The following is a 14,644-nucleotide window of genomic DNA, read 5'->3' on the forward strand; positions in this document are numbered from 1 at the left end:
CGTAATTTACTCGAATGGCTGACTTGCAGAGACTATGACTGCAGTAGTCACAGTTCGGCTTTTTTTATACTGAATTGTAAGGTTTAGTTTTCAATTCACTACAATTTGGTGTTCAGCGAATAAAGGCCAAAGATATTTCTTTGCCCAACAACAAAGTCAAATTTCGCCTTGCTTCTCCTAGTCACCTGCGACTCCTGATTGCAGAGCGAACTCGCATTCCGAGCCAGCACTGACTCTGCTTTTTCCCATTACAATTATAATCCCGGACTTACAGATGCAGCTGTCCCGGCGTATCTCTGCGGATTCCTGCAGCTATGGTATCTGTCAGAGCAAAGTGCTTCGTCTCAGGAAACCTGCCCTTTGTAAAGTACGATTATTAAGAGCACAGCCAGCCGCGTTGGTGTTAACACTCCAGGCCAAGCAAATTCACGGGGAGAACAAGATGGACTGGTCGATTGGTCATCATCTGCCACACTATTAACCCATGGCTTCAAAAACAAGTATCCCGAGGGTTTATACAACGTTATTTCAGCGAGTTAAAAAATAAATTGGTGCTTAGTGTGCTAAACATGTCCTTTTGTCCTCTCACTGAAGTTTGATTGGGAAATAAAGGCACAGTAAATAAATAAATAAATCGAATAAAAATATATATTGCAAAATTTCCCAAAAACCTCAGTTAATGATCAACGTATTCCAAGAACAGAGATAACAGGAGAATCATTGATCTGCTTGAACTGGGAGGACATGTCAGAAATTGGTTCAGTAAATAATGACATATTATGATTATTACATTCTAAAACGAATTACTTAAATAAAATTAAATTCTTAATAAAAAGGAACCTTTTTAGAATTGAAGTGGGATCGACACGTTTCCATTTGTGATGGTTTGTAGTATTTTCCCAATTTTACTATTAAATTACCAGTTGAATTAAGTAAACGGATCGTTTTAATAACTTCAATTCAATTCCAGTAGCTCATAATCATGGGACTCTGCTTTTTTTTGCCTGTCATTATATTGCAGGGGAATCATGGGAAATGGAAGTTGATTTGCATTAAAAGGTAATTGGAGTAAACAAACAAAACAACAAAAACAAATGCCGGAGAATTGTTTCTATACAGATATTCAGACTTTGTTATAAACTGGCAAAAACGGTCGTCCGTTACCTTTGTACTGACATATCTAAACCGTAGTAATTATTTTTTTCTCACTTTATAAATACTAAATAATAAAAGTATGATAAAAATGGTATTTGATCTTTCCTAAGTTTTCTTCTGTGTCTATAGTAAGCATGTTGTATACTGTATGGTATGGTAGACATACCGTCACAGTGTAATATAGCTCATTCACTATAAGCAGGGATGAATTGTACTTGCACTGAACTCAAGCAAGTGGCGCACACAATTTATTGAGGATAGTACTTTAACTGGGCCTCTAGCTCTTCAAATATCACGTTCTGTTTGTTTTCGTCTTGTGTGCTCCTTTCGTACTTTGCAGATACATTACAGTAACCCTTAGAAGGTGTCTCACCGGGGGTCAGTGGATTTCACATAGCTTCTCTTACAGTTAAAAATGATTCCATACGACTGCAAGGAAATCCCAGGCGGCAGGCCAGCTGGAGTGTCATCTTACCGGTGACTGTCAGAATCATTAACTCCACCAGCACCCCACGCCACCCGTGTTCGTAACTGTGCTAGGAAAAACATTCTCTCAGGCCTTGGTGGGCAGAAGAGAATTTGAAAAGTGATTTGCTAAAGTTCAAGATTCAGAGCATCTGAAACATGCACCTGTTCATACAACACTCTGCTTCCCGTGGCCCTCGAGATGAACATGAGGTCCATCTGAGCAGATAGAATGGAGTCCACCAGTTCTCACCCACATTTCTCGACGTCAGTAAAATGGCTTTATGCAAACCTTAGCCGCATGGGTGTCATATCATGTATGCAGCAACATGAGATAACTTAAAAGGGATAAGTTGGGAGTTAAAGTCACATTGCTTCCCCCACTTTCTATACAGCTTGGCTCTAACACCCTCTCGCAACATTGTAGTGTGGCTCCTGTACTCCACTGAGTACAAGGTCAGCTTCCGCTCTACTACCAGGCACTCTGGAGCCCTTCAGACCTAGTTGCTGAAACTGGACTGGGGTCTCTAAGGACCTCTTCCACTGGACTAGTCAGCAGCATTCTCCACCCAGGCAAGTATTGTCCACTCTGCCTTTGTCTCTTCTGTTCCTCTTTCAGGCAGGTATCAACACCTCTGCCTGTGCTGCCTCCAACTACTGTCTTTACAAAGGCGCTTGTGGCTCACAGGCCTAGCTCTTTCTTAAATTGTCCCTCTGTTACTGTGGTCCCTGAACAAATCAGGTCCGATACACACTTCCCAATAGAACTAACACAGACTGCTTTATTTACACTGAGGACAAGTTCCTATCCACATTACATTTCACTTATGGTGAAACACTCAGTCCAATATTCATAACAAAATCATATAGGGAATCATCCAGGCACTGATAATAATACAATACAAATGCGTGAAGAAGACACAAATTAACAAGAAGTGCAACTGCTGCCTGCATAAACCATGATATGCAAAACTATCTGAATATGCAAATTAACTACCCTTACCATTCAGGTAGTGCACATAATTGTTGCAACCAACATGTGGCACTGAAAAGGCTTGCACAATCTTTCACAACCATCAGGTGGCGCTGCACAGGCTCCACAGCCTAATTCACCTGGTCAGTGCAGAACATCAGCAGGACAAGGGAGCACACAATACACGTCACAAATAACAATAATACACACCCTTCACCTATAATGGGCACGGGGCAACAAACATAACAGTCCTCCGGGGATCTTCATGAAGTGTCTCTCTTGTACTCCCAGTGATGGTGACTACTGTCACAAACATCACTTAGGTTTGGTGGTCTAGCAGAAGAATACAGAGGTTAGTGCCCAGAGAAGGACATACTGTGGCTTCCTCTCCAGTATTCATTATGGAGCTGTAATATGATATCCCTTCCAAGTGTCCCTCTGTGCCAGTGCTGGAGTAGATGGGCCATTATCGTCTAAAATTAGACTGATTCTGAAAGCCCCTTGACTTGTTTAGAAATGAGAGAATAATTGTCTATAACATGTTAATCGTTCAGTCCCCCTGTAATGGTTAAAAACCGTGGAATGACTCTTCACTGCCTTGAATCTTGTGTTTATTGTGTAAAGGAACTAGTCAGCGCTAAATTTAGTCCCAGTTCCTAACAGAACCAATTAAAACATGAACCTGGCACGGAGCGGTAGAAATAGAGGGATGTGGGAAAGCACAGGACGAATTTGGACTCCTGTCTACATATGATTCAGTGCCAAACGTCAGCCTCAAAACCTTAATGACTTGGAGAGGATCTGCAAAGAGGAGTGGGACAAAATCCCTCCTGAGATGTGTGCAAACTTGGTGGCCAACTACAAGAAACATCTGACCTCTGTGATTGCCAACAAGGGTTTTGTCACCAAGTACTAAGTCGAAGGGGTCAAATACTTTTTTGACAGGCGTTTTTCTGTATTTATTTTTGTTATTCTGTCTCTCACTGTTAAAATACACCTACCATTAAAATTATAGACTGATCATTTCTTTGTCAGTGGGCAAACGTTCAAAATCAGCAGGAGATCAAATACTTTTTCCCCTCACTGTAAAGCACTACCTTTACTCATGAAGAATGAAGACTTTACCGCGAGGTTAACCTGAACATTTATTGTTGATTATTTATTTTGTATGTGTTCGAACATTGAAACTGTATACATGAAAAAATAATTATACAAATACTGTAGAACACATTGATACTTTACAAATAATCTAAAATGAATAATCTTTTCATTGACTATAACCTTGAATGTAATTGTCTTTGTAGACTTCCTGTCATTAATAAATATTTAAGTTTAAAAAACATCTATCTGACCATTGATCCACCCGCCCGCCCGCCCGCCCACCCACCTTTAATCCTTAACATCTAGGATAATAAAAGCAATACCATATCTTTCAGATAGATTTCTCTTTCGATCCTTGCTCTGCCTCGTTCCCATGTGTGGATGCACATGTCCTGTACGAGTTAATCAACAAGCCCATGACACCAAGCCAAGCTGAAGTTGTGAAATTGTCTATACCAGGCTTAACATCTAATTGAGACCTCCCTAACATAATCCTATGATGTCCAAACCTAACTATTCGAAGAAATTTGTTAGTACATCATTCAAATGAATCTTCTCCATTAAGTCCAGACTATTCTTTCTTCCAATCAGCTGCATTACTGAAACTGTATCTTCTAAATAGCAACAGTATCCTACCTTCCTGCTTGATACCCTGCCTATCTCGTACCTTGCTCAGAACCCTGCCTCGATACATCACCTGTAGGTGTATACAGTCCATCACATTATCCTCTGGCCAAACTCGATCTTCCCATACTTACTATTACTGGCTTTTTTATAGCACCAACATCTTTCTACAAATTTAAAGGACCACTAAAGACTCCCAGACCACTTCATCTTAATCCTTCCCTAGCACTGGGTTGGTGTTCTCAGCCCTCGAGGAGACCTGCGTGGTGATGGAGTTAAGGTAAGTACATCTCTTCACTTACTTCAATTGAGAGGGATGGGGGGCAATCAACTAACTAGACACTAGGACACTATAGGGTTAGAAGTAAAAATTTTGCATTCATAATGCTATAGTGCTCCTTTAATGTGGGGATATAACAGCAAAACTTCAACAATTACAAGTGTTAACAAAAACAAGGCGTTATTGAGGACCCTGCTTGAACGAATTTGCAGTCTATGAGATGGGATGGTCTAATCACCAGCCCCCGTGGCCTACAAAATCCAATCCTGTGTAGCATGAAAACATGAACGGTACATCGGCCCCTGTTGAGAGGAATGAGCCTCTCAAGGGATTCCGCTGACTTCATCTCGTTGTCTTTTATAGGACAAAAGGCAGATATTTCACATTTATCTCTAATAAAGATTTTATATTGTAGTACGTGTTGCCATATGGGATCCATAAATATAAAATGATGTTACCTTTAAACACTGGCTGTTTAAGCGAGCACATTTGCTCATAAAATAGAATTCCCTGGGATTTGTTCACCGATAGATGATTGACTTGAATTAACAATAGTTATAAAGACATGTCTCTATCCTTAGCATTCCTGAACTCTCCCATGTGGACATGTCGACCAGGTGTCGAGCAGAGCAGGACGACGACCATTTTGTATTCTTCAATAGGAACTCTAGGGAGAAGTATCCACAATGCATTGCTAATCTGTTCATGTCTGGGGATGGAAACAGCTGTAGAGCAGGTTGGGCTTTGGACTGTGAACACAGCCAAATCTCATTTTAATGCTGTACACTCCTATTTAACGGAGCATCAACCGGGGCTCGCTCACTCAAAGGTAAACTGAAGATTGAACATTTTGAAGAAATTTATGGCAGTTGAGAATACAGTTTATTTGGAGAATTTTCACAGATTATTTTAGCATAAATTTTACAAATTTAATTGATACAAAAGATAATATTTTTCTGCCAAAATTCATGTGTCACATAAAAAATGTCCACTCCAACTCTCGGACACCTTTATGACAGCAGACAGTACGATGACTGGGTATAATGGAACTTCTAGACGTGTAAAATGAAGGACATGTGGCATAAGACTTTTAAATGATTAGCATTAAGGCCTTGATTTTATATTTTTGGATAAGGTTTTTCAAAATATTTTTATATTTTTGGATAGAGTTTCAAATTTTTTAAAACAAATACATATATATCATATATATCTGTATAAAAAACAAAAATATACCTATTTATGTATATATACAGTGGGACCTCGGTTAACATAATTTTCTGTTTACAAATGAAAATCCATAGAAAATAATGACTCGGTTTACAATTTTTTGTAAACTGCATGCATGCTGGAGCCTGTGGGTAGCACGTGGCTTCGAGTGTGGAGGTGTTGGAGCGGCTTTTGCATCGAGTTTTGGAGCCATTCTGGAAATTGTTTGCAGCTGTTTTTTGACTTTTTGGTGCATTTCTCAAGCTGTGGGAAGGTAGGGAGCTTCGCTTCGCCGTTTGCGCGCCTTTTATTGTGTGTTCTGCATTGTGGGTTGGTTTCCATGCCAGCTCATTTTGACTTTTTTCTGACCTCCAGAACGGATTAATTGGTTTTCAGTGCATTCCTATGGGGAACCACGTTTTAGTTTACAAATGTTTCGCAATAAGAAACGTCCCGGAGAACGCATTAAATTCGTAAACCGAGGTCCCACTGTATATATATATATATAAACTAAATATTTTCCAAAATATTAACCAGGTATACAGTCTATGTATATTGTATTTATATAGCACTAACAGGTGTTCTCAGCACTTTACAGGTTACATTACAGTAGAGAGAGGTACAGGTGGCGTAGTAGGTATACACAGGGCCGGATTAACATAGGGGCTGATGGAGCTGCAGCTCCAGGCCCAGGCCCAGGCCCATGGAATAGGCCCATTTAGAAAAATAAAAAATAAAATATTAACATTTCTTTTTTTTTTACACCCTATTCTTAGGTTTTCCTCCTGACTGGTATTTTACTGGCACAGATGATATTTGAGGCTGCCTGGCTGTGCCAGTATTGCAGTAATATCGCAATACAAATGCAGATATTTTTCTCAGTATAAACTGAGATTACTCTGCAATACCAGCACCAGCCAGTAGGGGTCACTGTGTGTGGAGAGAGGCAGGGATAGGAAGTTACAGCGTATCCCTCCCTGCCTCTCTCTACTCACTGATCCACGGGGGAGCAGCTACACAGAGAGTCCAGACAGCACCTCCCAGCCTGCAGAGACAGCCTACAGCTTAGGGAAGTGAGGGATGAGGGGAAAGGCTGCAGGGAGACATTGGGACACTGAGACACTAAGGGACACTGGGAGACCTGGGGACACTGAGACACTGTGAGACATAGGGACATTTAGAGACACAGAGACACTTATGACACAGTATGTCTTCCAGTGTCCCCATGTCTCCCAGCCAGTGTCCCTAGTGTCTCAGTGTCCCCATGGCTTCCAGTCTCCCCTAGTCTCCCAGTGTCTTTGTTCCCATGTCTCTCAGTGTCCCTTGTGTCTCAGTGTCCCCATGGCTCCCAGTTCCCCCATGTCTCCCAGTGTCCCCATGTCTCCCAATGTCCACATGTCTCCCAGCCAGTGTCCCTAGTGTCTCAGTTTCCCCATGTCTCCCAGTGTCCCCAAATGTTTCTGTGTCCCCATGTCTCCCAGTGTCCCCAAGTGTCTGTGTCCCCATGCCTCCCAGCCTCCCCAAGTGTCTGTGTCCCCATGCCTCCCAGCCAGTGTCCCTAGTGTCCCCATGTCTCCCAGTGTCCTATAGTCTCCCAGTGTTTGTGTTCCCATGTTTCTCAGTGTCCCTAGTGTCTCAGTGTCCCCAAATGTCTGTGTCCCCATGTCTCTGTGTCCCTAGTGTCTGTGTCTCCATATCTCCCAGTGTCCCAAGTGTCTCAGTGTCCCCATGTCTCACTGTGTCCCCATGTCTCTCAGTGTCCCCTAGTATCCTAGTGACACAGGACACACTGAGACATGGGGACACTGGGAGCAATGAGGACACAGACACTGGGAGACTAGTGTTCTGGGTGACATGGGGACACTGACACTGTGATACATAGGGACACTGATGCCAGACTGACCTTCCAATTATTTGGGCAGACATGCCCCCTTTTTGGGCATTTTTGCTTCTTTTGGCAGTTCTAGTCATGTGATTCGTGTCAGTGGCCCACCCTTTTACACCACCCATGGTCTTCCTGCTTCACTGGACACTGCTGTTAGGGGGAATGGATTTACTTGAAAGATAGATGAAAGCATTAATTAGAGAGAGATTAGCATACTTTGAGAGAATCTCCGTTTTCTTATTGCTGCATCCTATGAGTTTCCCTCTGGCACCATCTCCACCAGATACATAACGCTTGAGAGGTATGACTGTTTTAGTGTTTTTGGTCGATACGATTCTGTAATTAGGCCCCTCATAATTGTCAGCACCAGGCCCACTGGGCTCTTAATCTGGCCCTGGGTATACAGTATATGTATATTATTTATATAACACTTACAGGTGTACTCAGCATGTTACAGGTTCCATTACGGTAGAGGGAGGTGCAGTGAGTGCAGTAGGTATACAGTGTATGTATATTATATTTATATAGCACTAACAGGTGTACTCAGCACTTTACAGGTTACATTACAGTAGAGGGAGGTACAGTAAGTGCAGTAGGTATACAGTGTATGTATATTATATTTATATAGCGCTAACAGGTGTACTCAGCACTTTACAGGTTACATTACAGTAGAGGGAGGTACAGTAAGTGCAGTAGGTATACAGCGTATGTATATTTTATTTATATAGCGCTAACAGGTGTACTCAGCATGTTACAGGTTACATTACGGTAGAGGGAGGTACAGTAAGTGCAGTAGGTATACAGCGTATGTATATTTTATTTATATAGCGCTAACAGGTGTACTCAGCACTTTACAGGTTACATTACAGTAGAGGGAGGTACAGTAAGTACAGTAGGTATACAGTGTATGTATATTATATTTAAATAGCACTAACAGGTGTACTCAGCACTTTACAGGTTACATTACAGTAGAGGGAGGTACAGTAAGTACAGTAGGTATACAGTGTATGTATATTATATTTATATAGCACTAACAGGTGTACTCAGCACTTTACAGGTTACATTACAGTAGAGGGAGGTACAGTAAGTGCAGTAGGTATACAGTGTATGTATATTATATTTATATAGCACTAACAGGTGTACTCAGCACTTTACAGGTTACATTACAGTAGAGGGAGGTACAGTAAGCACAGTAGGTATACAGTGTATATTATATTTATATAGCACTAACAGGTGTACTCAGGGCCGGCCTTAGGGGTGTGCGAGCTGTGCGGCCGCACAGGGCGCCATGGCAACAGGGGCGCCGGGCGGCCAACACAGCTCGCAGGCCAGCCGAGCTATGTATTTCAAGTGAAGAGTCAAATTATGAGTAGAGAGCCGCGGCCAGGAATCCACTTCTGTATGGAGTGTGGAGGAGGAGCGTGGGGGCGTGACGTCGACATGCTCTGTCATCAGAGGGAGCCGCGGAAGGATCCAATTCAGTGAGTGAAGGCGGCGCCTGGTGCTCTTCAATCGGCGGAGACAGCTCAGTCCAGGGAGCAGCAGCCTTTACTGTGAGTGACCTTTTTTTTTTTCTTTTTTATTAAATAGGTTTTGTTGAAGGGGTGCAGGAATTTAATTAAGGGGGGCAGGGGATTGATGAAGGGGTGGCATGGATTGGATTACTTGGCAGGGGATTTATTAAGGGGGCTGATAAAGGGCGGCAGGAAATTGAAAAGGGGGGCATGGGGCTGATTAAAGAGGGCAGGTGGCTGATAAAAGAGTGGGAGGGGATTGATGAGGAGATCAGGGGGCTGATGAAATGGGGGCAGATGGCTGATAAAGGGGTGGGAGGGAATTGATGAGGGGGCAGAGGACTGATGAAGGGGTGGCCAGGGGCTGGATTAATTGGCAGGGGATGTATTAAGGGGGCTGATGAAGGGGAGCAGGGGATTGAAAAGGGGGGCATGGGACTGATTAAAGGGGGGGCAGGTGGGTGGTAAAGGGGGGGGAGGGGATTGATGAGGGGGTCAGGGGGCTAATGAATGGGGGCAGAGGGCTGATAAAGGGGTAGGAGGGGATTGATGAGGGGGTCAGGGGGCTAATGAATGGGGGCAGAGGGCTGATAAAGGGGTAGGAGGGGATTGATGAGGGGGTCAGGGGGCTAATGAATGGGGCAGAGGGCTGATAAAGGGGTAGGAGGGGATTGATGAGGTGGTCAGGGGGCTGATGAATGGGGCAGAGGGCTGATAAAAGGGGGGGAGGGGATTCATGAGGGGGTCAGGGGGCTGATGAATAGGGGCAGAGGGCTGAGAAAAGGGTGGGAGGGAATTGATGAGAGGGGCAGGGGACTGATGAAGGGGTGGCAGGAATTGATAAAGGGATGGCCAGGGCATTGATGAAGGGGAAGGGGTGGCCAGGAGTTTGATGAAGGGATGGCCAGGGCATTGATGAGGGGGAAGGGGTGGCTAGGAGTTTGATGAAGGGATGGCCAGGGCATTGATGAAGGGGAAGGGGTGGCCAGGAGTTTGATGAAGTGGTGGCCAGGGGCTTGGTGAAGATCTGGCCAGGGGTTTTGGGGGGGCGCCACGAGATTGTTTCGCACAGGGTGCCTGAACACCTAAGGTCGGCCCTGGGTGTACTCAGCACTTTACAGGTTACATTACAGTAGAGGGAGGTACAGTAAGTGCAGTAGGTATACAGTGTATGTATATTATATTTATATAGCACTAACAGGTGTACTCAGCACTTTACAGGTTACATTACAGTAGAGGGAGGTACAGTAAGTGCAGTAGGTATACAGTGTATGTATATTTTATTTATATAGCACTAACAGGTGTACTCAGCACTTTACAGGTTACATTACAGTAGAGGGAGGCACAGTAAGTGCAGTAGGTATACAGTGTATGTATATTATATTTATATAGCACTAACAGGTGTACTCAGCACTTTACAGGTTACATTACAGTAGAGGGAGGTACAGTAAGTGCAGTAGGTATACAGTGTATGTATATTTTATTTATATAGCACTAACAGGTGTACTCAGCACTTTACAGGTTACATTACAGTAGAGGGAGGCACAGTAAGTGCAGTAGGTATACAGTGTATGTATATTATATTTATATAGCACTAACAGGTGTACTCAGCACTTTACAGGTTACATTACAGTAGAGGGAGGTACAGTAAGCACAGTAGGTATACAGTGTATGTATATTATATTTATATAGCACTAACAGGTGTACTCGGCACTTTACAGGTTACATTACAGTAGAGGGAGGTACAGTAAGTGCAGTAGGTATACAGTGTATGTATATTATATTTATATAGCACTAACAGGTGTACTCAGCACTTTACAGGTTACATTACAGTAGAGGGAGGCACAGTAAGTGCAGTAGGTATACAGTGTATGTATATTATATTTATATAGCGCTAACAGGTGTACTCAGCACTTTACAGGTTACATTACAGTAGATGGAGGTACAGTAAGCGCAGTAGGTATACAGTGTATGTATATTATATTTATATAGCACTAACAGGTGTACTCAGCACTTTACAGGTTACATTACAGTAGAGGGAGGTACAATAAGTGCAGTAGGTATACAGTGTATGTATATTTTATTTATATAGCGCTAACAGGTGTACTCAGCACTTTACAGGTTACATTACAGTAGAGGGAGGTACAGTAAGTACAGTAGGTATACAGTGTATGTATATTTTATTTATATAGCACTAACAGGTGTACTCAGCACTTTACAGGTTACATTACAGTAGAGGGAGGTACAGTAAGTGCAGTAGGTATACAGTGTATGTATATTTTATTTATATAGCACTAACAGGTGTACTCAGCAATTTACAGGTTACATTACAGTAGGTGGAGGTACAGTAAGCACAGTAGGTACACAGTGTATGTATATTATATTTATATAGCGCTAACAGGTGTACTCAGCACGTTACAGGTTACATTACAGTAGAGGGAGGTACAGTAAGTGCAGTAGGTATACAGTGTATGTATATTATATTTATATAGCACTAACAGGTGTACTCAGCACTTTACAGGTTACATTACAGTAGAGGGAGGTACAGTAAGTGCAGTAGGTATACAGTGTATGTATATTATATTTATATAGCGCTAACAGGTGTACTCAGCACTTTACAGGTTACATTACAGTAGAGGGAGGTACAGTAAGTGCAGTAGGTATACAGTGTATGTATATTTTATTTATATAGCGCTAACAGGTGTACTCAGTACTTTACAGGTTACATTACAGTAGTGGGAGGTACAGTAAGTGCAGTAGGTACACAGTGTATGTATATTATATTTATATAGCGCTAACAGGTGTACTCAGCACTTTACAGGTTACATTACAGTAGAGGGAGGTACAGTAAGTGCAGTAGGTATACAGTGTATGTATATTTTATTTATATAGCGCTAACAGGTGTACTCAGCGCTTTACAGGTTACATTACAGTAGAGGGAGGTACAGTAAGTGCAGTAGGTATACAGTGTATGTATATTATATTTATATAGCACTAACAGGTGTACTCAGCACTTTACAGGTTACATTACAGTAGAGGGAGGTACAGTAAGCACAGTAGGTATACAGTGTATGTATATTATATTTATATAGCGCTAACAGGTGTACTCAGCACTTTACAGGTTACATTACAGTAGAGGGAGGTACAGTAAGTACAGTAGGTATACAGTGTATGTGTATTATATTTATATAGCGCTAACAGGTGTACTCAGCACTTTACAGGTTACATTACAGTAGAGGGAGGTACAGTAAGTGCAGTAGGTATACAGTGTATGTATATTATATTTATATAGCGCTAACAGGTGTACTCAGTACTTTACAGGTTACATTACAGTAGTGGGAGGTACAGTAAGTGCAGTAGGTATACAGTGTATGTATATTATATTTATATAGCGCTAACAGGTGTACTCAGCACTTTACAGGTTACATTACAGTAGAGGGAGGTACAGTAAGTGCAGTAGGTATACAGTGTATGTATATTTTATTTATATAGCGCTAACAGGTGTACTCAGCACTTTACAGGTTACATTACAGTAGAGGGAGGTACAGTAAGTGCAGTAGGTATACAGTGTATGTATATTATATTTATATAGCGCTAACAGGTGTACTCAGCACGTTACAGGTTACATTACAGTAGAGGGAGGTACAGTAAGCGCAGTAGGTATACAGTGTATGTATATTATATTTATATAGTGCTAACAGGTGTACTCAGCTCTTTACAGGTTACATTACAGTAGAGGGAGATACAGTAAGTGCAGTAGGTATACAGTGTATGCATATTATATTTATATAGTGCTAACAGGTGTACTCAGCGCTTTACAGGTTACATTACAGTAGAGGGAGGTACAGTAAGTGCAGTAGGTATACAGTGTATGTATATTATATTTATATAGCTCTAACAGGTGTACTCAGCATGTTACAGGTTACATTACAGTAGGGGGAGGTACAGTAAGTGCAGTAGGTATACAGTGTATGTATATTATATTTATATAGCGCTAACAGGTGTACTCAGCACGTTACAGGTTACATTACAGTAGGGGGAGGTACAGTAAGTGCAGTGGGTATACAGTGTATGTATATTATATTTATATAGCGCTAACAGGTGTACTCAGCGCTTTACAGGTTACATTACAGTAGAGGGAGGTACAGTAAGTGCAGTAGGTATACAGTGTATGTATATTATATTTATATAGCTCTAACAGGTGTACTCAGCATGTTACAGGTTACATTACAGTAGTGGGAGGTACAGTAAGTGCAGTAGGTATACAGTGTATGTATATTATATTTATATAGCGCTAACAGGTGTACTCAGCACGTTACAGGTTACATTACAGTAGAGGGAGGTACAGTAAGTGCAGTAGGTATACAGTGTATGTATATATTATTTATATAGCGCTAACAGGTGTACTCAGCATGTTACAGGTTACATTACAGTAGGGGGAGGTACAGTAAGTGCAGTGGGTATACAGTGTATGTATATTATATTTATATAGCGCTAACAGGTGTACTCAGCGCTTTACAGGTTACATTACAGTAGAGGGAGGTACAGTAAGTGCAGTAGGTATACAGTGTATGTATATTATATTTATATAGCTCTAACAGGTGTACTCAGCATGTTACAGGTTACATTACAGTAGGGCGAGGTACAGTAAGTGCAGTAGGTATACAGTGTATGTATATTATATTTATATAGCGCTAACAGGTGTACTCAGCACGTTACAGGTTACATTACAGTAGGGGGAGGTACAGTAAGTGCAGTGGGTATACAGTGTATGTATATTATATTTATATAGCGCTAACAGGTGTACTCAGCGCTTTACAGGTTACATTACAGTAGAGGGAGGTACAGTAAGTGCAGTAGGTATACAGTGTATGTATATTATATTTATATAGCACTAACAGGTGTACTCAGCATGTTACAGGTTACATTACAGTAGTGGGAGGTACAGTAAGTGCAGTAGGTATACAGTGTATGTATATTATATTTATATAGCGCTAACAGGTGTACTCAGCACGTTACAGGTTACATTACAGTAGGGGGAGGTACAGTAAGTGCAGTGGGTATACAGTGTATGTATATTATATTTATATAGCGCTAACAGGTGTACTCAGCACTTTACAGGTTACATTACAGTAGAGGGAGGTACAGTAAGTGCAGTAGGTATACAGTGTGTGTATATTATATTTATATAGCTCTAACAGGTGTACTCAGCATGTTACAGGTTACATTACAGTAGTGGGAGGTACAGTAAGTGCAGTAGGTATACAGTGTATGTATATTGTATTTATATAGCGCTAACAGGTGTACTCAGCACTTTACAGGTTACATTACAGTAGTGAGAGGTACAGTAAGTGCAGTGTGTATACAGTGTATGTATATTTTATTTATATAGTGCTAACAGGTGTACTCAGCACTTTACAGGTTACATTACAGTAGAGGGA

General features: G+C 41.6%; 1 protein-coding gene across 3 annotated transcripts in view; it reads right to left on the reverse strand.

Moving 5' to 3' along the window:
• Positions 1-14,644, reverse strand: part of HJV (hemojuvelin BMP co-receptor) — a 79,610-nt gene that overhangs the window by 53,659 nt on the left and 11,307 nt on the right. Inside the window, exon 1 of one of the 3 annotated variants that reach the window (XM_063439134.1) lies at positions 273-582. The exons of the other annotated variants lie outside the window; for them this stretch is intronic. The gene's annotated coding sequence lies outside the window, so the exon portion shown is untranslated. Of the gene's footprint in view, positions 1-272; positions 583-14,644 lie in introns of those variants that run through there. 3 annotated transcript variants of the gene reach the window in all.

This window comes from Pelobates fuscus, chromosome 13 (assembly GCF_036172605.1).
Source record: "Pelobates fuscus isolate aPelFus1 chromosome 13, aPelFus1.pri, whole genome shotgun sequence".
Taxonomy (NCBI): Eukaryota; Metazoa; Chordata; class Amphibia; order Anura; family Pelobatidae; genus Pelobates; species Pelobates fuscus.